The following is a 22,484-nucleotide window of genomic DNA, read 5'->3' on the forward strand; positions in this document are numbered from 1 at the left end:
GATGCTGGAAACCAAATACTGGATTAGTGGTGCTGGAAGAGCACAGCAGTTCAGGCAGCATCCAACGAGCAGCGAAAACACCACGTCTTCTCCCATCATTGACAGAAACCCCTGGAAATCTCCAGTTAACCTTCTTTGCTCCAAAGAGAACATTCCCAAACTTGGGAATGTCTCCACAAAATGGAAATTCCTCATCCCAGCACACGATGCATGTGTTACAATGGGGAAGAGGTTTTGGCAAAATATTGTCAGTTAGCCGGTGGAAAAATGTTTCAGAAGTAAAACAGAAATCCCAGTCTCCAGCTTTGTGAATCTTTAGAAACTCTTTGGGAAGTGGAATTAGAGGAGAATGAAGGATGAACTGTCCGACTGAGCAGAGACAGTCAAGACACCGTCCCCTTGTTTAAGAGGCCGATTGACTCTGATATTCTCCGGAGATGAACTGACCCGAGACATTGAAAGAATTCTCTGCACATCAGGAAGTCAAACCCATTCTCGGCTCGGGGCCAATGAGAAAATTCGGGAAGAGGCAAAACACTGAAAGGCTCGGAGGGCGATGGCCCCGGTGTAGGAGAGCTCGTTCCTAGTGTCATGGATGTGCCTGCAGATGGTGGGATCAGGCTGTCCCCATGTCTCCATAATGAATGTCCAATGCTTTATGATGGAAAATTAAAACTGATAGAAGATAATGGTAATTTTGGGCGGGGCGGGTTGAATTATGAATTGAATAGTAGGTTCCTCAAATACACTTTGCCGGCCGCGCTGGGGCCTGTCTCTGTGGCGCAATTGGTCAGCGCGTTCGGCTGTTAACCGAAAAGTTGGTGGTTCGAGACCACCCAGGGACGGGGTGCTACTTGTTCTCGCTCCTACCGCTTTCTTGGCTGCGAATGTGCACGCTTTTCATGGTTTTAGGAAAATGTTTCCCAAACGGAAATCTTTTCCACTGAGGCAGCACAAAGGGGTTTCTGAATTTATTGAATTTCTAACGTAAAGGACTGCGGATGCTGAGAATCCGAGACAGAAAGCGAAACTGCCGGAAAAACTCAGCAGGTTTGGCTGTACTTGGATGAGGTAAAAAAACGAGTTCTGAAATGTTGTCTCTGATTCTCTTTCCACAGATGCTGCCTGACCTGCTGAGTTGCTCCTGCAATTTCTGTTTTTGACTGAACGTCCATTTCATCTTTCGGGATGAAACACCCAGACTCCCCATTTGCAGATATTTAACCCTTTCGAAACCTGTGAAGTGATTGGATTCAAACAAACTCAGCAATGATTTACTCTTTCGCAGCTCCACAGGCAGATAGACCTGGGAAATGAAGCTGTCAGTGTGGTTCTGTATTGGTGGGCCGAGTGGTGAATGCGATGGACATGAAATCCATTGCGGTTCCCACACGCAGGTGTGATCCCTGCCGACTTCAGTTGAGAAACGACATCAAAAGAAAAGGGAGATTGCTCCACGGTTTTTTTTTTAAATGCAATCAGTGGACGGGTTGAAATATTTCAATCACATTGGGACTGGTCGGGAATCTGTAGCCCACTGCCTGTCAGGGTGGAACAAGCAGATACCCACAGAGCTGCTATTGAGGCGATGAGCCAAGAGTTTGGAAATGAAACTAGAACAGTGAGGGGCGTGAAGTCGTGATCGAAGTTAAGCAGGCACCTGAGGACAAAGGTGTTTTATTTCCCGGTGAAAGATACTGCTTCACAAAGTTGGGACTATGGAAGGGAAGCAGTGACGGTGATTATCTTTGGCTGTTCCTCTTGTGAATGTTCCCATTGCTGCGCATGTCCGTGTTAACGTCAGAACTCTGCAGCATGGTGGCGTTAGATACGCACAGTGCCAGGGGCGCAATGGATGACGCATCTGACTCCACCTACCTGTTTGAAATGCAGCTCACAGCTTCTTCACACACCCCAATTAATCTTTCTCATTGTCCTGAAGCCGGCACACGGTTTGAATTCCCGATCTGCAGGAACGAGACTCTTTTCAATGTCTCGCGTCAGGAAATGTCCCTGAGAACATCAGAGTCAAGTCATAGCACTGTCGGAGAAGGGGAAGCTGAAATAGCCCCACACGCTGCTCACGGGCACATTTCACTTTCCCCAACTCACTGCCCCAACCACTGCGCCTCCTGGGAGTGGAAAGGAAACAAACACCAAAACCCAGTCTCAGCTTTGTAAATCTTCAGGAAATAAGAAAACTGTTCATCCCTTCGGATCTTCCATCCTGGGCTGACAGCGTTGATTTTAAATGGATGTCCAGTCAGTGCCGACTCGTTTTGGCTGAAAAAAATCCTCCTTATCTCATCCCAGCATTTCTTGCCAGAGAGACCTGTGTGGCAGAGTTCATGTATATATTTCCTTGTATGGTATTTTGTAAATAACATTCGTTTGCTGGTTGTTTGTATCGGGTATTTCAGGTTCATTAGCCGCTGTTTAAGTATGTTGGTAGGTTTGTGGGCTACCATGATGCTGAGAGGTTTGATTTGTCTGGACATCATTTCCCAGATGTCTTTAATGTAAAGTAATGTGCTAGGGTTTCTGTAGACGTTGTGTCTACTTGTGTCTGTTTGTTGATGTGAAATCGGCACACTGGGTTTATTGGGTAGGCAAAAGTGAGGACTGTAGATGCTGGAAACCAGAGTTTAGATCAGAGTGGTGCTGGAAAAGCACAGCAGGTCTGACAACTTCCGAGGAGCAGGAAATTCGACGTTTCGGGCAAAAGCCCTTCATCAGGAATAGAAGCAGGACGCTTCCAGGGGTGGCGAGATAAAATGGGGGGGTGCTGGGCCAAAGGTAGCAAAGAGTACAATAGGTGAATGGGGTTGGGGACGTAGGTGACAGGTCAGAGAGGAGGGTGGAGCGGATAGGTGGGAAGGGAGATTGACAGGTCCTGAGGACAGCGCTCAGATGGAAGGTTGGAACTCAGCTAAGGTGGGGGGAGTGGAAATGAGGAAACTGGTGCAGTCCACATCGATGTCCTGGGGTTGAATGTATCCGAGGCAGAAGTTGGGGCGTTCTTCCCCCAGACATCGGGTGGGGAGGGAGGGGCGATGGAGGAGGCCCAGGTCCTGCATGTCCCTGGCAGAGTGGGAGGGGAGGTTGAAATGTTGGGCCACAGGGCGATGGGGTTGATTATTGCGGGTGTCCTGGAGATGTTCCCTCAAACGCTGTGACTTGATTCTGCGACGGGGCTCCAGTCTCCCCAATGTAGAGGAGACCGCATCGGGAGCAATGGATACAAGAAACAACTTTGGTGGAAGCCTTCGAACTCCCGTGACCCGGGTTCGATTTCCGGGCAGGGAAGCAATTTTCAGTAGAGCTGTCAAACTTCGCCGCCATCTCCCTGGTGGTCTAGTGGTTAGGATTCGGCGCTTTCACCGCTGCGGCCCGGGTTCGATTCCCGGTCAGGGAAACAATTTGCAGTGCATTTTTTGGGCTGCCCATTCTCCTTAAATGCGTTGCAGAGTTACTACTTGGTCTTCGGAGTCACTGGGTGCTGCACTGTGTTGTGGTTCGTTGGAATAGTACCCTCGTTCAGATTTGTTTGTAGGTGTAGGGATGATTACTTCTGTAGCTAAGTACTTGGTTCGTGTGTGTTGCTTTCCTGCAGAGGCTGTTTTGAATTTATCATTGACTGTTCGGTCTACTGTGACATCCAGAAATGGCACTTTGTTGTTGTTCTCCTCTTTTGTGAATTTTATGCCAGGAAGGAGATTGTTGATGGTGTTGTACGTTTCCTCTAATTTGTTTCATTTTTTGATTACAGAAGTGTTTCATGGGCGTTTCGTTGATTTGTTTGTAGGGCTTGTTATTGAATATGAAGTGGGTGGTAAGGCACAGTTCCACGAGGTTGACAGTGTTATCTTTGCAGGCTGAAGTTGGTTCTGTGTTTTTGTCTTTAGTTCTTCGAGAAGTGTCTTCAGTTTTCTTTGGCGACGTTGATGTTAATGGATGTGAACAGGGCTGTTATGTCAAAGGATAACATTATTCCATCCTCTTCTATCTTCGTGTCTTTGGTGTTCGGGAATTCTTGGATGGAGTAAATGGAGTGGAGTGAATCTTCGACTTGGTGTTTTAGTCCTCAGTGGAGGCCTTTGACTAGTCTGTATATTGGTGTTCCAAGTAGTGAGACGATGGCCTGAGGGGGGCTCCTAGTTTGAAAAAGAGGAGAACAACAATAAACTGCATTCTTAGATGTCACAGTAGAGCGAACAGTCAATGAGGAACTTCAAACTAGCATCTACAGAAAACCAACACTCAAAAACCAAATACTTAACCACAGAAGCAATCATCCCAACACCCACAAACGAAGCTGCATCAGGACATTATTTCAACGAGCCACTGACTAGTCGGTATATTGGTGTACCAAGTGGTGAGACTTTGGGTCTGAGGGGGGCTCCTGGTTTGAATTGGAGGAGAAAATTAACACAGTGCCATTTCTAGATGTCACAGTAGAGCGAACAGTCAATGGGGAACTTCAAACTAGCGTCGACAGAAAAACAACACACACAAATACTTAACCACGGAAGCAATCATCCCAACACCCACAAACGAAGATTCAACAGGACATTATTTCAACGAGCCGCTACACACTGCAGCACAGAGAAACTACGAAGACCACAAGAGAAATACGTATATAATATATTTAAGGAGAACGCGTCCCAAAAAAACCCATTCCGCCGATTTCTCAGTGATGCTTCCAAGCTCACTCTCAAAAATTCGGTTTGTCCCTCCATTCTTTCCTGTTTGTTTTTTGTGGGTTTTGAAAGCGTTCCCAAAGCGTTCCCAATCCTCTGACTGAGTATTGGAGTTGGGAAGGTAAAAACAATGACTGCAGATGCTGGAAACCAGATTCTGGATTAGTGGTGCTGGAAGAGCACAGCAGTTCAGGCAGCATCCAAGTAGCTTCGAAATCGATGTTTCGGGCAAAAGCCCTTCGTCAGGAATAAAGGCAGTGAGCCTGAAGCATGGAGAGATAAGCTTATCTCTCCATGCTTCAGGCTCACAGCCTTTGTTCCTGACGAAGGACTTTTGCCCGAAACGTCGATTTCGAAGCTGCTTGGATGCTGCCTGAATTGGAGTTGCGAAGTTATGTTGTGGCTGTACAGGACATTGGTGAGACCACTTTTAGAATATTGTGTGCAATTCTGGTGTCCCTCCAATCAGAAGGATATTGTGAAATTTGAAAGGGTTCTGAAGCACCAATGGGTCCACAGAGGGGAAGAGGCCCTTCTGCTGCCCTGAGTGTGGGAAGGCCTTCAGTGATTCCTCTGCCCTGCTGACGGACCAGTTGGTCCACACCGGGGAAGGCTGTTCTCCAGCCTCAAGTGCGAGATGGCCTTCAGCAGTTCTTCCCACCTGCTGAGACACCAGTGGGTCCACACTGAGAGGCCGTTCTTCTGCCCCAACTGCAGGAGGGGCATTGCTCTTTCCTCTGACGTACTGGCCCATTGGTGTGTCCAAATGGTAGAGAGGTCGTTCAGTTGCCCTATGTGCAGGAAGGCCTTCAGCAATTCCTAGGCCCTGCTGAGGCACCAGTCTATCCACACCGGGGAGAAGCCGTTCTCCTGCCCCGAATGTGGGAAGGTCTTTACCCACTCCTCCACACTGCTGAATCACCAGCTGGACCACACGGGGGTTTGGGGGGGTGAGAGTGGCGGAGGAGGGGAGGCCATTCTGCTGCCCTAAGTGTGGGAAAGCCTTCAGCAATTCCTCCGCCCTGCTGAAGCACCAGTGTGTCCACCCTGGGGAGAGACCCTTCAGCTGGCCCGAGTGTGGGAAGAGGTTCATGTTTTCCTGCAACTTGCGGAAATACTAGCGGGGGCAACAGCGCTCCCAGCAATCAGATCCCACCAGTGACGCAGCCTTCGGTCACCCCCCAGGACTGAATCTGCTGCCATTTCTGACAGTGGGTGCAGTGGGAGAGTAGGTGAGCTTTTATTTTTTTCTGCTGGAATGCAATTGCCTCCCCTACACCACACAAACCCAACCCCAAGGTAGCTCAGGGTTAGCACTGCTGCCTCATGGCACCAGGAACTCAAGAATAATTCCACCCTTGGGGGTCTGTGTGCAATTCATGGAGGGTTGGAAAATGGATCTGAGTGGGTTAGTCTTCGGAAGATCAGTGCAGATGCGTTCGGCTGAAGGACCTGTTTTTCCACATTGTGGGGGTGCTATGATTCTATGAGCTTTGCCTTCACTGGACACTGTTGCTCATTGAGCCCGGGACTGCACATTGCCAATGAAATGATCCAGAGAAACCTAAGACCGCAAGACCATCGGAGAAGAAGTTTGGCCTTCTCTGCCATTCGTTAGTAACAAAAGTATTGGATGAGATTAGCTACAGTGTGGAAACAGGCCATTTGTCCCAACAAGTCCACACCGACCCTCCGAAGTGTAACCCATCCAGAACAATTTCCCTCTGACTAATGTACCTAACTCTATGGGCAATTAAGCATGGCCAATCCACAAGACCTGCACATCTTTGGTTTATGGAAGAAAACAGGACCACCCAGAGAAAACCCACGCAGACATTGGGAGAACGTACACACTCCTCACAGACTGCCACCCAAGGCTGGAATAAAACCTGGGTCCCTGGCACTGTGAGGCTGCAGGTGTAACCACTGAGCCACTACATATTGCAACCCGAGTTTGGCAAGCCGGGGGTTGGGTGAATACAGCAAGCCAGGCAGCACCAGGATGTGGAGTAGTCAGCGTTTTGGGTATTAACCCTTCTTCATTACTGAAAGAGTGACTTATCTATGAGAAAAGATTTACATGAATGTTGCTGGGGGTTGGAGGGTTTGAGCTGCAGGGAGCGGCTGAATAACGTGGGGTTGTTTTCACTGGAGCATCGGAGGCAGAGAAGTGACCTAATAGCGGTTACAAAATCATGAGGGGCATGGACAGGGTAATAGACAAGGTCTTTTCCCTGGACTGGGGGAGTCCAGAACTAGAGGGCATAGGTTTAGGGTGAAAGGCGAAATATATAAAAAGGGACGACTTCTTCATGCAGAGGGTGGTACTTATATGAAATGAGCTGCCAGAGTATGTGGGTCAGGTGTTGTCAAATGGGAGTAGATTAATTTCGGATATCAGGTCAGCATGGACAAGTTGGACCGAAGGGTCTGTTTCCATGCTGTACGTGTCTCTGACTACTGGTCCTGATGTAAGTTTAAAATAGAGTCCAAGTAACTTTGAATAGTTCAATCTTGTTGAGCTCACCTCCTGAAAAGTTTCAGATGAATCCCTCTGAGAGATACTGTTTAAACATGCTGAGTTGGACAAAGTATCCCATCAAGTTCAACACAAACCCAGAGTTGAAGAAGTCAGAAGTCAGAACACCAAGGGGACCAAAACTGATCACAATATTCCAGGTGCATCCTCATCAACGTCCTGTATAACTACAACATAACTTGCCAACATCTATACTCAATTCCCTAACTGATGAAGGCCAGTGTGCTGAAACCTTTCTTCACTACCTTGTGTACCGATGTTGTCAGAGATATAGGACCTACTTTAAACTGATGCAGAATCCAGCTGCTGAGAGCCCAGAAGCAGAGTACTGCTGCGTGAGTGTGCTGGGCTTTAGATTTGGATACCACCTCCCCACACCTCTAGAGACCTCAGGTCTGTAGCTTGCCTTCTTATCCTTGAGGGTTTTCCACCTGTTTGAAACAGCCTGTCCTGCAATTAACCCCTTTATGCCAAGGCGTTCCTTCTACGGGCAGAATTAATTGTCCTTCTGTCACACAGTTATTAAACACCATTATCTCATCTGTTCAAAGGAACTGCTCATTGTTTTGCCTCCTCCTTCCCAGCGATAGTTAATGTATGTTATTTGTTAACTCCCTTGTAGCAGTTTCTCATTGGCCCTTTCGTTTCTTGGTCCAGAAAGAGTTATTGCTGACTCATGAAGTTATCAAAGTTCTGGAGTTTACAGGACCACACCACATTCCTCTCTGCCTCCCCCAGGAATAACGATTGCTCCTGAGGTACTCACAGTTCCTGACGTTCCTTGATATCCCCAAATACAATCCATACGTCAGGAAATCACTGGTGCTGCCCTGACATAGATAGTCAATGTTTGAACAGAAGATTATGGGGAGAAAATGCACAAATTCGAAATGCAAAGAGACTTGGGAGTTCAAGTCCAGGATTTTCTCAAAGTAAACTTACAGGTTGAGTTGCACTTTCCCCTGCAAGTGCCGAATGTGTGACACCAGCTCATTTACCTATTCCCTCCTCGCTATCCAAGGGGCCAAACTTACATTCCAGGTGAAGTGGCCCTTTACCTGCACTTCCCACAACCCAGTCTACTGCATTTGCTGCTCACAATGTTGCCTCATCTACATTGGGGAAAACGAACCGTAAACTGGGTGACTGCTGCACAGAACATCTACGTTCTGCCTGCAAAAAAGACCCTGAGCTTCCAGTTGCCTGCCAATTCCACACCCCACCCTGTTCCCTGGCCAACATCTCTGTCTCAGGTTTGCTGTTGTGTTCCAGCGAAGCTCAGCACCAGCAGAACGAAGAGCACCGAATATTGCACTTGGGGACCACACATCCCTCTGGTCCCAATATCCAATTCAATCATTCGAGGACCTGAACTCCATAGTATCCTCGTCCCTACCACACACGCCAAGCCTTGTTATCACATAGTCTGTCATTCCACACTACTTCGCCACGAACAGTCTCCATTAACAGTTATTCACCCTCTCACGCAGATCGTTATCAACTCCTTTTTCTGTCCAACAGTTCTTCCTTCGGTTTGGGCTCTGTCCTGATCTCCGCCTTCCTCCCACAATATCTCCTGCATATAAACCGACATTTTCCCAATCACCATCTGTTCTGTGGAAGGGTCACCGGCAACTCCTGTTTTTTGTTCCTGATATACAGCATCCGCAGTTCTTTCAGATTTTTATTGAGAGAGAGTTGGAAATTGTTTCGAGAGACAGAAGGAGAAGGGGGAGAAACAGAACAGACATGAACGTAAAATCATTGTAGTGCGATCACTTCCCTTAAGCATGAATAGAGCACATGGGCCACCTGTGAGCTTGTGGCGCAACGGTAGCGCGTCTGACTCCAAATCAGAAGGTTGTGTGTTCAAATCACGTCAAGCTCACTACAATCAACGTCTAACATTTCCAATGAAGAAAAGAGTACGTTCACTCCGTATATCTGTGGTGTCAAAAGTTGTGGACACTTTCGATCATGCATGAATCTTTGCTGTCAGTTTGATTTGTGAACACTGTGTCAGGGAGGTGGTGTGCCCATTGTTTGGGGAAATGCTGAGCTCCCTGCAATATGACAAGTCGAACACAAACTGTTCATCACGGGATTTCAACACACAGCCGCTTCGTTCAGTTGGTGACCGCGCAGTGTGAATCACATTATACCGATACTTTTACAACAGAATCCAGAGATTTCCATCCAGGTTTTAGTCACATCAAACTGCCACGTAATGATGTTATGGCCTCAGAAAACTATAATAACGTGAAGATCGCTGGGATGATTTTCTACATCGGACTGCAATCGAAACACAGATCATTGTTTCCAGTTTTGGTGGAACAAAAGACATCGTATTGGTGGATAATTACAGTTTGTGCAAACACAGCTAGCCATCGATAAATATTAATCCTGTTCACTTCAATGGCCAAATTTCAATTCAGAAACCAAGTGCACTCGGCTGTTTGTAACAGAGACAACATGACAAAATGGCTCATAGGAGGAGAAATGGGACATTGAGGAGAAGTGAAATGTTTGCTTTTGGTCACCTCCACAATTGTTAGAAAAACAGGTTGAAAGGATTCTTAAAAGGTGGCTGAAGGAGTGGTGAGGGATAACACTTCAGACAGCGCAAAGTGGAAGACCACTTTCTAGTGGAAGAAAAAGACATTCCTTATTTCTGAAAGAACTGGGAAACAGAAGAGGGGATGAAATCTGACTTGGGAGCTATTTCCTATTTGTTGAGGATGTTGCTTCATCACAGTCTTGGTTTAGAGCATAAGCTCTTCATCAGGAATAAAGGGTGGCCCAAGGGGGCTGAGAGATAAATGGGAAGGAAGTGGGGCTGGAGGGAAGGCAGCTGGGAGTGCAATAGGTAGGTGGAGGTAGGGATTGATGGTGATAGGTCAGAGATGAGGGTGGAGCAAATAGATGAGAAGCAAGGTGGACAGGTATGACAGGTCAAGAGGTTGGTTTCGAATTGGAAGGTTGGATCTGGGACAAGGTGGGGGAGAGGAAATAAGGAAACTGATGAAATCTGCATTGATACCATGTAGTTGGAGGGTCCTAAAGCAGAAGTTGAGGTGTTTTTCCTACAAGTGTCGGGTAGGAAGAGGTTGGCAGTGGAGGAGGCCCAGGACTTGCATGTCCTTGGTGGAATGGAAGGGGGAGTTAAAGTGGTAAAAACAATGACTGCAGATGCTGAAAACCAAATACTGGAATAGTGGTGCTGGAAGAGCACAGCAGTTCAGACAGCATCCAACGAGCAGCGAAATCGACATTTCGGGCAAAAGCCCTTAATCAGGAATAAGGCAGTGAGTCTGAAACGTGGAGAGATAAGCAAGAGGAGGGTGGGATAAAGTGTTCAGCCACAGGGCGGTGTGTCGGTTAGAATTAGAGTCCAAGAGTTGTTCCCTGAAATATTCGGTTAGTTGGCATCCAGTTTCCCCAATGTGGTTGAGACCATATTGCGAGCAATGGACATGATCTTATAAATAGATTGCATAAGTCTTAGCCTGCCAGAATTATTTTCTTTTATTAAATTAAAGAAAATTTTTATTCAATTGGATGACTGCATGAAACGGTTTGTTGGTCAGATTTGAATCATCACTCCCAAATGAGACGATGCCATGAATATCAGTGAACTGCTCTTTTTGTTAAAAACCACAAGTTCTTGATTTATTTTCACAACTTAATGGTATTCACACCTGCACATTCAATGTCAAACTCTGACATCAGAAATTAAATTACAGCATTAATTTTGACTTGAAATATTCGAACAAACAAATTAATACCACACAGTGAATCGCAAGTCTGATTAATCTGAAATTAAATTTGACCAAAAAAATATAAAATCAAGATGGGAGATAAGAAATGGGGGAAGGGCAGAAGGCGAGAAATGCAGCATCATAGAAAGTGCTCCCCCAGAGTGTGCATTTTACCAACTACCACTGCTAAATATAAACACTCTGATATGATCCTTCGGTTTTAATGTACACCATAGCCCCATACAGTAGGTACCATTTAAATGAGTTAAAAATACAAGCATTGAGCAAATCCAGCTTCCAGCTTCCAGCCTTAATCTAGTCCCATTTGACAGCACCTGACCCATATACTCTGGCAGCTCATTTCATATATATACCACCCTCTGCATGAAGAAGTTGTCCTTTCAATTTGTTTCGCCTCTTACCCTAAACTTATGCCCTCTAGTTCTGGACTCCCTTACCCAAGGAAAGGACATCGTCTATTACACTGTCCATGCCCCTCATGATTTTATAACCGCTATTAGGTCACTTCTCTGCCTCCGATGCTCCAGTGAAAACAACCCCATGCTATTCAGCCGCTCCCTGCAGCTCAAGCCCTCCAACCCCCAGCAACATTCATGTAAATCTTTTCTCATAGATAAGTCACTCTTTCAGTCATGAAGAAGGGTTTATACCCAAAACGCTGACTACTCCACATCCTGGTGCTGCCTGGCTTGCTGTATTCTCCCAACCCCCGGCTTGCCAACTTCGGGTTGCAATATGTAGTGGCTCAGTGATTACCACTGCAGCCTCACAGTGCTGGGGACGCAGATTTGATTCCAGCCTTGGGTGGCTGTCTGTGAGGACTTTGCACTTTCCCCCAATGTCTGAGTGAGTTTTCTCTGGGTGGTCCTGTTTTCTTCCATAAACCAAAGATGTGCAGGTCATGTGGATGGGCCATGCTTAATTGCCCATAGAGTTAGGTACATTAGTCAGAGGGAAATGTGTCTGGATGGTTTACACTTCGGAGGGTCGATGTGGACTAGATTAAGGATGTGGACTTGTTGGAATTAATGGCCTGTTTCCACACTGTAGCTAATCTCATCCAATACTTTTGTTACTAACGAATGGCAGAGTAGGCCAAACTTCTTCTCCGATGGTCTGCGATCTTAGGTTTCTCTGGATCATTTCATTGGCAATGTGCAGTCCCGGGCTCAATGAGCAACAGTGTCCACTGAAGGCAAAGCTCATAGAATCATAGAACCCCCACAATGTGGAAACAGGTCCTTCAGCCGAACACATCTGCACTGATCTTCCGAAACCTAACCCACTCAGATCCATTTTCCTACCCTCCTTAACTTGCACACAGACTCCCAAGGGTGGAATTATTCCTGGGTTCCTGGTGCCATGAGGCAGCAGTGCTAACCCTGAGCCATCATGGAGTTGTGATTGTGGGGTGTCGGGAAGGCAATTGCAGTCCAGCAGAAGACTAAAACAGCCCACCTACTCTCCCACTGCACCCACTGTCAGAACTGGCAGGAGGTTCAGACCTGGGAGGTGACTGAAGGCATCATCACTGGTAGGATCTGATTGCTGGGAGCGCTGGTGCCCCCGCTGGTGCTTCCGCAAGTTGTAGGAAAACATGAACCTCTTCCCACACTCGGTCCAGCTGGAGGGCATCTCCCAGGTGTGGGCACATTGGTGCTTCAGTAGGGCAAAGGAATTGCTGAAGGCTTTCCCACACTTAGGGCAGCAGAATGGCCTCCCCTCCTCCGCCACTCTCCCCCCCCACCCCACCCCCAAACCCCCGTGTGGTCCAGCTGGTGATTCAGCAGTGTGGAGGAGCAGGTAAAGACCTTCCCACATTCGGGGCAGGAGAACGGTTTCTCCCCGGTGTGGATAGACTGGTGCCTCAGCAGGGCCGAGGAATTGCTGAAGGCCTTCCTGCACATAGGCAACCGAACGACCTCTCTACCATTTGGACACACCAATGGGCCAGTACGTCGGAGGAAAGAGCAATGCCCCTCCTGCAGTTGGGGCAGAAGAACGGCCTCTCAGTGTGGACCCACTAGTGTCTCAACAGGTGGGAATAACTGCTGAAGGCCATCTCGCACTTGGGGGCCGGAGAACAGCCTTCCCCGGTGTGGACCAACTGGTCCGTCAGCAGGGCAGAGGAATCACTGAAGGCCTTCCCACACTCAGGGCAGCAGAAGGGCCTCTTCCCCTCTGTGGACCCATTGGTGCTTCAGAACCCTTTCAAATTTCACAATATCCTTCTGATTGGAGGAACACCAGAATTGCACACAATATTCTAAAAGTGGTCTCACCAATGTCCTGTACAGCCACAACATAACTTCACAACTCCAATTCAGGCAGCATCCAAGCAGCTTCGAAATCGACGTTTCGGGCAAAAGCCCTTCGTCAGGAATAAAGGCAGTGAGCCTGAAGCATGGAGAGATAAGCTTATCTCCCCATGCTTCAGGCTCACTGCCTTTATTCCTGACGAAGGGCTTTTGCCTGAAACGTCGATTTCGAAGCTCCTTGGATGCTGCCTGAACTGCTGTGCTCTTCCAGCACCACTAATCCAGCATCTGGTTTCCAGCATCTGCAGTCATTGTTTTTACCTTCCCAACTCCAATACTCAGTCAGAGGATTGGGAACGCTTTCAAAACCCACAAAAAACAAACAGGAAAGAATGGAGGGACAAACCGAATTTTTGAGAGTGAGCTTGGAAGCATCAGTGAGAAATCGGCGGAATGGGTTTATTGCGGACGCGTTCTCCTTAAATACACTATATACGTATTTCTCTTGTGGTCTTCGTAGTTTCTCTGTGCTGCAGTGTGTCATGGCTGGTTGAAATAATGTCCTGATGCAGCTTCGTTTGTGGATGTTGGGATGATTGCTTCTGTGGTTAAGTATTTGGTTTGTGTGTGTTGTTTTTATGTAGATGCTAGTTTGAAGTTCCCCATTGACTGTTCGCTCTACTGTGACATCTAAGAATGCAGTTTATTGTTGTTCTCCTTTTTTTCAAACTAGGAGCCCCCCTCAGGCCATAGTCTCACGACTTGGAACACCAATATACAGACTAGTCAAAGGCCTCCACTGAGGACTAAAACACCAAGTCGAAGATTCATGCCACTCCATTTACTCCATCCAAGAATTCCTGAACACCAAAGACACGAAGATAGAAGAGGATGGAATAATGTTGTCCTTTGACATAACAGCCCTGTTCACATCCATTAACATCAACGTGGCCAAAGAAAACTGAAGACACTACTCGAAGAACTAAAGACGAAAACACAGAACCAACTTCAGCAGCAAAGATAACACTGTCAACCTCGTGGAACTGTGCCTTATCACCCACTTCATATTCAGTAACAAGCCCTACAAACAAATCAACGAAACGCCCATGAAACACTTCTGTCATCAAAAAATGAAACAAATTAGAGGAAACGTACAACACCATCAACAATCTCCTTACTGGCATAAAATTCACAAAAGAGGAGAACAACAACAAAGTGCCATTTCTAGCAGTCACAGTCGACCGAACAATCAATGATAAATTCAAAACAGCCTCTACAGGAAAACAGCGCACGCGAACCAAGTACTTAGCTACAGAAGTAATCATTCCTACACATACAAACAAATCTGAACGAGGGCACTATTTCAACGAAACACGACGCAGTGCAGCACCCAGTAACTGCACAGCGCTTTTAAGGAGAATGGATAGCCAAGCAACACACGGAAAACTGCTTCCCTGACCGGGAATTGAACCCGGGCTGCGGCGGTGAAAGCGCCGAATCCTAACCACTAGACCACCAAGGAGACATAGGCAATGTTTGACAGCTCTCCTGAAAATTGCTTCCCTGCCCGGAAGGCGAACCCGGGTCACGAAGTTGGAAGGCAAACACCAATGTCATTTCGTGTATCCATTGCTCCCGATGCGGTCTCTTCTACATTGGGGAGACTGGAGCCCCGCCGCAGAGTCAAGTCACAGCGTTTGAGGGAACATCTCCAGGACATCCGCAACAATCAACCCCATCGCCCTGTGGCCCAACATTTCAACCTCCCCTCCCACTCTGCCAGGGACATGCATGTCCTGGGCCTCCTCCATCGCCGCTCCCTCCCCACCCGATGCCTGGAGGAAGAACGTCCCAACTTCTGCCTCGGATACATTCAACCCCAGGACATCAATGTGGTCTGCACCAGTTTCCTCATTTCCCCTCCCCCCACCTTACCTCAGTTCCAACCTTCCAGCTGAGCGCTGTCTTCATGAACTGTCCTCCCTGCCAATCTCCCTCCCCACCTATCCGCTCCACCTTCCTCTCTGATCTGTCACCTCCAACCCCACCCCCATTCACCTATTGTACTTTTTGCTACCTTCGGCCCAGCACACCCCACCCCCAATTTATCTCTCCACCCTGGAGGTGTCCTGCCTCTATTCCTGATGAAGGGCTTTTGCCCGAAACATCGACTTTCCTGCTCCTCGGAAGCTGTCTGACCTGCAGTGCTTTTCCAGCACCACTCTGATCTAAACTCTGGTTTCCAGCATCTGCAGTCCTCACTTTTGCCTACCCAATAAACCCAGTGTGCCGATTTCACATCAACAAACTGACACAAGCAGACACAACGTCTGCAGAAACCCGAGCCACATTACTTTACATTAAAGACATCTGGGAAATGATGTCCAGACAACTCAACCCTCTCAGCATCATGGTAGCCCACAAACCGCCCAACACACTTAAACAGCCTCTAATGAACCTGAAATACCCGATACAAACAAGCAGCAAACGAATGTTATTTACAAAATACCATACAAGGAAATATATACATGAACTCTGCCGCACAGTTCTCTGTAGCAAGAAATGCTATGATGAGAAAAGGAAGATTTTTTTTAGCCAAAACGAATCGGCACTGACTGGACAGCCATTTAAAATCAACGCTGTCAGCCCAGGATGGAAGACCCGAAGGGATGAACAGTTTTCTTATTTCCTGAAGATTTATAAATATGAGACTGGGTTTTGGAGTTTGTTCCCTTTCCACTCCCAAGAGCCGCAGTGTTGGGGCGGTGAGTTGGGGAAAGTGAAATGTGCCCATGAGCAGCGTGTGGGACTATTTCAACTTCCCCTCCTCTGACAGCGCTGTGACTTGACTCTGATGTTCTCAGGGACACTTACTGACGCGACACAGTGAAAAGAGTCTCATTCCCGCAGATCAGGAATTCAAACCGTATGCCAGCTTCAGGACAATGAGAAAGATTAATTGGGGTATGTGAAGAAGTTGCGAGCTGCATTTCAAACAGGTAGGTGGAGTCAGATGCGTCATCCATTGCGCCCCCGGCACTGTGCGGACCTGACGCCGCCATGCTGCAGAGTTCTGACGTTAACACGGACATGCGCAGCAATGGGAACATTCACAAGAGGAACAGCCAAAGATAATCACCGTCACTGCTTCCCTTCCATAATCCCAACTTTGTGAAGCAATATCTTTCACTGGCAAATAAAACACCTTTGTCCTCAGGTGCCTGCTTAACTTCGATCACGACTTCACGCCCCTCACTGTTCGATCTCATTTCCAAACTCTTGGCTCATCGCCTCAAAAGCAGCTCTGTGGGTCTCTGCTTGTTCCACCCTGACAGGCAGTGGGCTACAGATTCCCGAGCAGTCCCAGTGTAACTGAAATACTTCAACCGCTCCAATGATTTGCATCTTTAAAAAAACCGTGGAGCAATCTCCCTTTCTTTTTGACGTCGTTTCTCAACTGTAGTCGGCAGGGTTCACACCTGCGTGGGGAAACCGCAATGGATTTCATGTCCATCGCATTCACCACTCGGCCCACCAATACAGAACCACACTGACAGCTTCATTTCCCAGGACTCTCTGCCTGTGGAGCTGAGAAAAAGTGAATCCTTGCAGAGTTTGTTTGAATTCAATCACTTCTCAGGTTTCGAAAGGGTTCAATATCTGCAAATGGCGAGTCTGCGTGTTTCATCCCGGTAGATGAAATGGACGTTCAGTTAAAAACAAAAACAGAAATTGCAGGTCAGGCAGCATCTGTGGAAAGAGAATCAGAGACAACATTTCAGAACTCGTTTTTTTCCTCATCCAGGTCCAGCCAAACCTGCTGAGTTTCTCCAGCAGTTTCGCTTTCTGTCTCGGATTCTCAGCATCCGCAGTCATTTATGTTAGAAATTCAATCAATTCAGAAACCCCTTTGTGCTGCCTCAGTGGAATAGATTTCCGTTTGGGAAACATTTTCCTGACACCATTAAAAACGTGCACTTTCGCAGGCAAGAAAGCGGTAGGAGCGAGAACAAGGAACACGCCGTCCCTGGGTGGTCTCGAACCACCAACCTTTCGGTTAACAGCCGAACGCGCTGACCAATTGCGACACAGAGACAGGGGCAAGAGCTGCGTGCACAGTGTCTTTGAGGAACCTACTAATCAATTCATAATTCAACCCGCCCCGCCCAAAATTACCATTGTCTTCTATCAGTTTTACTTTCCATAATAAAGCCTTGGACATTCATTCTGGAGACATGGGGACAGCCTGATCCCACCATCTGCAGGTACATCATGTCACGAGGAACGAGCTCTCCACCACCGGGGCCATCGCCCTCCGAGCCTTTCAGTGTTTTGCCTCTTCCTGAATTTTCTCATTGGCGCCGAGCCGAGAAGGGGTTTGAATTCCTGATGTGCAGAGAATTCTTTCAATGTCTCGGGTCAGTTCAGGTCCCGAGAATATCAGAGTCAATCAGCCTCTTAAACAAGGGGATGGTGTCTGGACTGTCTCTGCTCAGTCCGTCAGTTCATCCTTCATTCTCCTCTAATTCCACTTCCCAAAGAGTTTCGAAAGATTCACAAAGCTGGAGACTGGGATTTGTGTTTTACTTCCTGAACATTTTTCCACCTGCTAACTGACGATATTTTGACAAAACCTCTTCCCCATTGTAATATTTGCATCATGTCCAGGGATGAGCAATTTCCAATCCCAAGTTTGGGAATGTTCTCTTTGGAGCAAAGAAGGTGAACTGGAGATTTCCAGGGGCTGTTGGCAATGATGGGAGAAGACGTGGTGTGAATGGGCAGGTTAATGATCAGAAGAACCTATTGCCACTGACTAGGGTCAGTTACCAGAGGACAGGGATTGAAGTTCTTTCATGGAAAGCAGCATTTGTGTCGAACAAACATAGCGAATACTGCAGAAAGCCAACGGGTCGAGCAGCATCCGTGGAAAGGGAAACAGAGCCGACGTTTTGAGTGTGCTACGGTTTTTGTTCAGAACTCAGTCTTTTGCCTCTTCCCGAAGTTGGTCCAGGTCTGTGTCTCAATTGGCAAACACATGGCAAGTGCAGTTCCGCAATGTGAAGTTATAGCCTTTGCTGTTTTAAAAAAAGCAGTGCATTGTTAAAATGATTATATATTGGAATGTGGAGAAAGTGAGGACTAGAGGTGAAAGTCGAAAAATGTGGCACTGGAAAAGCACAACAGGTCAGGCAGCATCTGAGGAACAGGACAGGGAACGTTTCGGGCACAAGTCCTTCATCAGGAATGATGTATGGATGTACTAAGGGGTCTCAGAGTCCCTCCACACCAGTCAATGCCAGCTGTCGGGCAGATGCAGCAGGCAATGAGCAAGGCAAGTGGTATATTACCAAGAGGAATTGAGTTCAGAAGTGGGGTCATTGAACATATTCAAGGCGAAGTTCATCTGAGTTTTGAACAACAAAGAAGTGGATGCTTATCGGGGGAGGTAAGAAAATGCTTTTAAGACCAGTACAGATCAGTCACAGAGTCAGACAGTACTGAACAGACCCTTCATCCAACGAGTCCATGCTGAGTATGTTCTCAAACTAAACTCGTCCCACCTACCAGTGTTTGGCCCATAACCCTTCCAACCTTTCGTATTCATGTACTTATCCAAATGTCTTTTGAACGTCGTAACTGTACGTGTATAAAATCATGAGGGGCATGGATAGGATTAATAAACAAAGTCGTTTCCTGGGGTGAGGGTGTCCAGAAGGAGAGGGCATGGTTTCGCCTTAGAGGGGAAAGATACAAAAGAGATCTAAGGGGCAACTTTTTGACGCAGAGAATGGTACGTTTATTGAATGATCTGCCAGAGGAAGTGTTGAAGGCTAGTACGATTGCAACATTTAAAAGGCATTTGGGTAGGTGTATGAATAGGAAGGGTTTGGAGGGATATGGGGCCGTGTGCTGTCAGGTGGGACTAGATTGGGTTGTGATAGTTGGTCAGCATGGACAAGTTGGACCAAACAGTCTGTTTCTATGCTGTACATCTCTACCTCAATGTTCAACATACGCAGTGACCTGGCCTCCACAGTTTTCTGTGACAATGAATTCCATAGATTCACCACTCTCTGGCTAAAGAAGTTTCTCCTAATCTCCATTCTCCCTTTATGCTAAGGCTATGCCCATGGGTATTAGTCTCTCCTCCCAATGAAAGCATCTTCCCAATGTCCACTCTATCCAGGCCGTTCAATGTTCTGTACGTTTCAGTTAGATCTCCCTTGAATGTGGGCCTGTTAATCAGCATGAATCAAACCCTTCAGGATGAGGACATCCGTGATTAGACTCAACAAAGTGAGAATGGAGGGTGAGAGTGTGGGATGGAGATTTTCAGCTTTTAGGGAATAAGGTAGGAAAGAAAGTTTAATATAAATTATAATTGATCAGATGAGCCAATGGGCCAAGGAGTAGTGGATGGAGTTTAATTTAGACAAATATGAGCTGTTGCATTTTGATGAGGCAACTCAGGGCAGGACCTATGCGGTTAATGGTAAATTAATGGAATTCTGTGCTCAAAGAAGCAGTCGAGGCAGCTTCATTAAGACACTGTTGGATGGGTTTTTTTTTTTTGCGTGGTAAGGGAATTAAGGGAAGTTGGGATAATGCAATTAGGAGGAGCTGAGACTATTGATCGATCCGCCATGATTGTAATGAATGGCGGAGCAGGGTCGATGGGCCAAATGGCCTACTCCTTCTATTACTTTGAAACGATAACCCTGCGTTTCCCATGGTCAACCCACCTAACCTGCACATCCCTGGACACTAGGCAATTTAGCATAGCCAATCGAAATCAAGAGCAGTGAGCAATGTAGTGATGTGGAAACCAAACACCAGAGAATGAGAGAAAGGGACAAGGAGAATAAATGTACGAGCAATCAAAACTGGATTCTCACCATCACAAAAAATAAAACTAAAAGCTGCATTGTAAAAAAAGCGAATTAATTGACTGCACACATTGAAGAGAATAATTATGATCTGAGACTCCTTACAGAGATATGGCTTCAGAATGACAAGGATTGGATCCAGAATATCGAGGGGAGATGTGGCATTCAAGTCGAGTGAGAGGCTCAGTAAAGGTAGAGGGTGGGCACTGCTAATCAAAGCACTGATAACATGGTAGTCTGGTGTCAGCTCGGATTTCAGGTACTGATTTCTCTGTCCTCTGATCTCCCTGTTCCCAGAGAGTTAAATGTTGTCTGTTCTCAGCTCTGCTCGATTTCTGTTGAAGCTTTGACCCCCTTTTACACCTTCTGGAGCAACAAAATATTCTGAGCCTCCTGGAAATGACACCTTATCTATACCTCTCCTGTTTTTAAAAATCTCGATAAAGTTATCTGTCAACTTGCTCGGCTGCGTTGGAAAAATGTCCCAGCTTCTTCTTAATTCAAACCCTCCATTCCCAGCAACACGCTGGCAAAGTAAGGAATAGGGAATTGCATCAAATCACATAAATGTACTGTCTGAAATAATCGAGCTGTGCTCTGGCCTGAGATATTGAGAGTCCCTGGTGTAAGTAATTACGAATGCAATAATTTTGGTCACAGAATTGAACAATCATTTTGCAACAAAGGGGTCTACTTTGATAAGGAGGTAGCGGTCATTTCTAGGGTAAGTGAACAGTTTGTAGATCAGGGAGATGAAGTTCCAGACACTTGTGAAGGGCTAGAATTGAATTTGATAAATAAGACAAAGAACTGTGGATGCTGGAAATCTGAAACAAAAACTGAGAACACTGGAAAAACTCAGCAGCACTGGAAGCATCTGTGGAGAGAAAGCAGAGTTAAAATTTCGAGTCCAACAACTCCTCTTCAGGATTCTGAAATAGTTAAAGCCTGGCAGTAAGTTCAGGTAACCTTTACTGCGACCCAACTTTGTTCCAGCTTCAGATCTCCACATCACAAGGCGTACAAAAAGTAGCTTTTTTTAAAAAAAAGCACCTCAAGCTCAAAGTGCGCACACTCACCCCCCACTGCCCCCACCACACTTTCTTTATTATTGGTTCGTTGAGTTGTCCCTTTGTTACTGGATCCTTCGTACAGCCGGGTAAAGCATGCAGCTGGGACGACTGAGTGAATCCTTTCGCGCAACGGCAGTTTCCATCACTGAAAAGGACATGACTGAATCAGATGGGTTTTTGCCCTCTAAAAACCGGTTTCATCCTTAGATTCTGAAGTCCAGATTACTGACCGAATCCCAATTCTGCCATCTGCCGCGACGGGATTCGAACCTGGGAGTCCCCAGAGCTGGGTTATTAGCGGCGCTCGGCCATCGCTCCTTCCATCCCCCTGCGATGGCACGTGAACGCGCTGGTGCTTCCACCGGTGGGAGGAGCAGGTGAAGTCCTTCCGGCACTGACAACAGGTGAACGGCCTCTCTCCGGTGTGGACCCACTGGTGGGTCAGCAGTGCAGCTGACTGAGTGAACCCCCTCCCGCACATGGGGCACGTGAATGGCTTCTCTCACTTGTGGACCCACTGGTGCGTCTCCAGATGGCTGATCCGACTGAAGCCCTTCCTGCACACCGAGCAGGTGAATGGCCTCTCCCCGCTGTGAATACGTCTGTGGGTTTCCAACACGGATGAGGAAGGGAATCCTTTCCCTCAGTCCCCACATTTCCACAGATTCCCCATTGGGGGATCTTTCCTTGTGTTGGTCTGGGTTTGAAATTACAATCAGACCGGGGACATAGTCATTCCCACTGTGAGGGATGAGACTTTGATTCCCCAAAGCTGAGTAAATGGTGTGAAGCACTTTTCACAGTCAACGCACTGAATCTCCCTCACTCGGTGTCTCAGTATTCTTCCTGCCACACCAGTGTCCAAAATCTCTCAAGCAAACAAAAGCAACAATGTCTTCTTGATTGGAATGGCTGCTGATATTCAAGTCCCAATGAATCAAGTGGCTCTGTCAGAAGTTGATGTATCATTTGTTTTCAGATTTCTTTCGGCATGTCTTCCTGCAAAAAAAAATCACAAAATAAGTGGTCATTGTCAGTACACTTAAACGAGCATAACATAGGTGGCAGTTCGTGTAGTTTGCCAGATGCCTGGTGATCACATAATACCCAGCACACAGAAACCTGAAATCCCTCATGCAGCCAGATAGGCTCAGGTGTGTTTAGAGGAAAACTTCATTCAAATCTAATCTAATCTTAAACTAAATACGTGTACATATATATATCAATATGCCAATCCTTTCAATG

General features: G+C 47.0%; 5 non-coding genes across 5 annotated transcripts; 3 read left to right on the forward strand and 2 right to left on the reverse strand.

Moving 5' to 3' along the window:
- The first annotated feature begins 771 nt into the window (after positions 1-771).
- trnan-guu (transfer RNA asparagine (anticodon GUU)) lies at positions 772-845 on the forward strand. Its single transcript has one exon. It is a non-coding gene; the product is annotated as a tRNA-Asn (tRNA).
- Positions 846-3,343: 2,498 nt separating this feature from the next.
- trnae-uuc (transfer RNA glutamic acid (anticodon UUC)) lies at positions 3,344-3,415 on the forward strand. The gene has a single exon. It is a non-coding gene; the product is annotated as a tRNA-Glu (tRNA).
- A 5,640-nt stretch (positions 3,416-9,055) lies between these two features.
- trnaw-cca (transfer RNA tryptophan (anticodon CCA)) lies at positions 9,056-9,127 on the forward strand. Its single transcript has one exon. It is a non-coding gene; the product is annotated as a tRNA-Trp (tRNA).
- A 5,599-nt stretch (positions 9,128-14,726) lies between these two features.
- Positions 14,727-14,798, reverse strand: trnae-uuc (transfer RNA glutamic acid (anticodon UUC)). The gene has a single exon. It is a non-coding gene; the product is annotated as a tRNA-Glu (tRNA).
- A 2,500-nt stretch (positions 14,799-17,298) lies between these two features.
- On the reverse strand, positions 17,299-17,372 carry trnan-guu (transfer RNA asparagine (anticodon GUU)). Its single transcript has one exon. It is a non-coding gene; the product is annotated as a tRNA-Asn (tRNA).
- Between the last annotated feature and the right edge of the window lie 5,112 nt (positions 17,373-22,484).

The sequence above is a fragment of the Chiloscyllium punctatum genome, chromosome 36, assembly GCF_047496795.1.
Source record: "Chiloscyllium punctatum isolate Juve2018m chromosome 36, sChiPun1.3, whole genome shotgun sequence".
Lineage (NCBI taxonomy): Eukaryota > Metazoa > Chordata > Chondrichthyes > Orectolobiformes > Hemiscylliidae > Chiloscyllium > Chiloscyllium punctatum.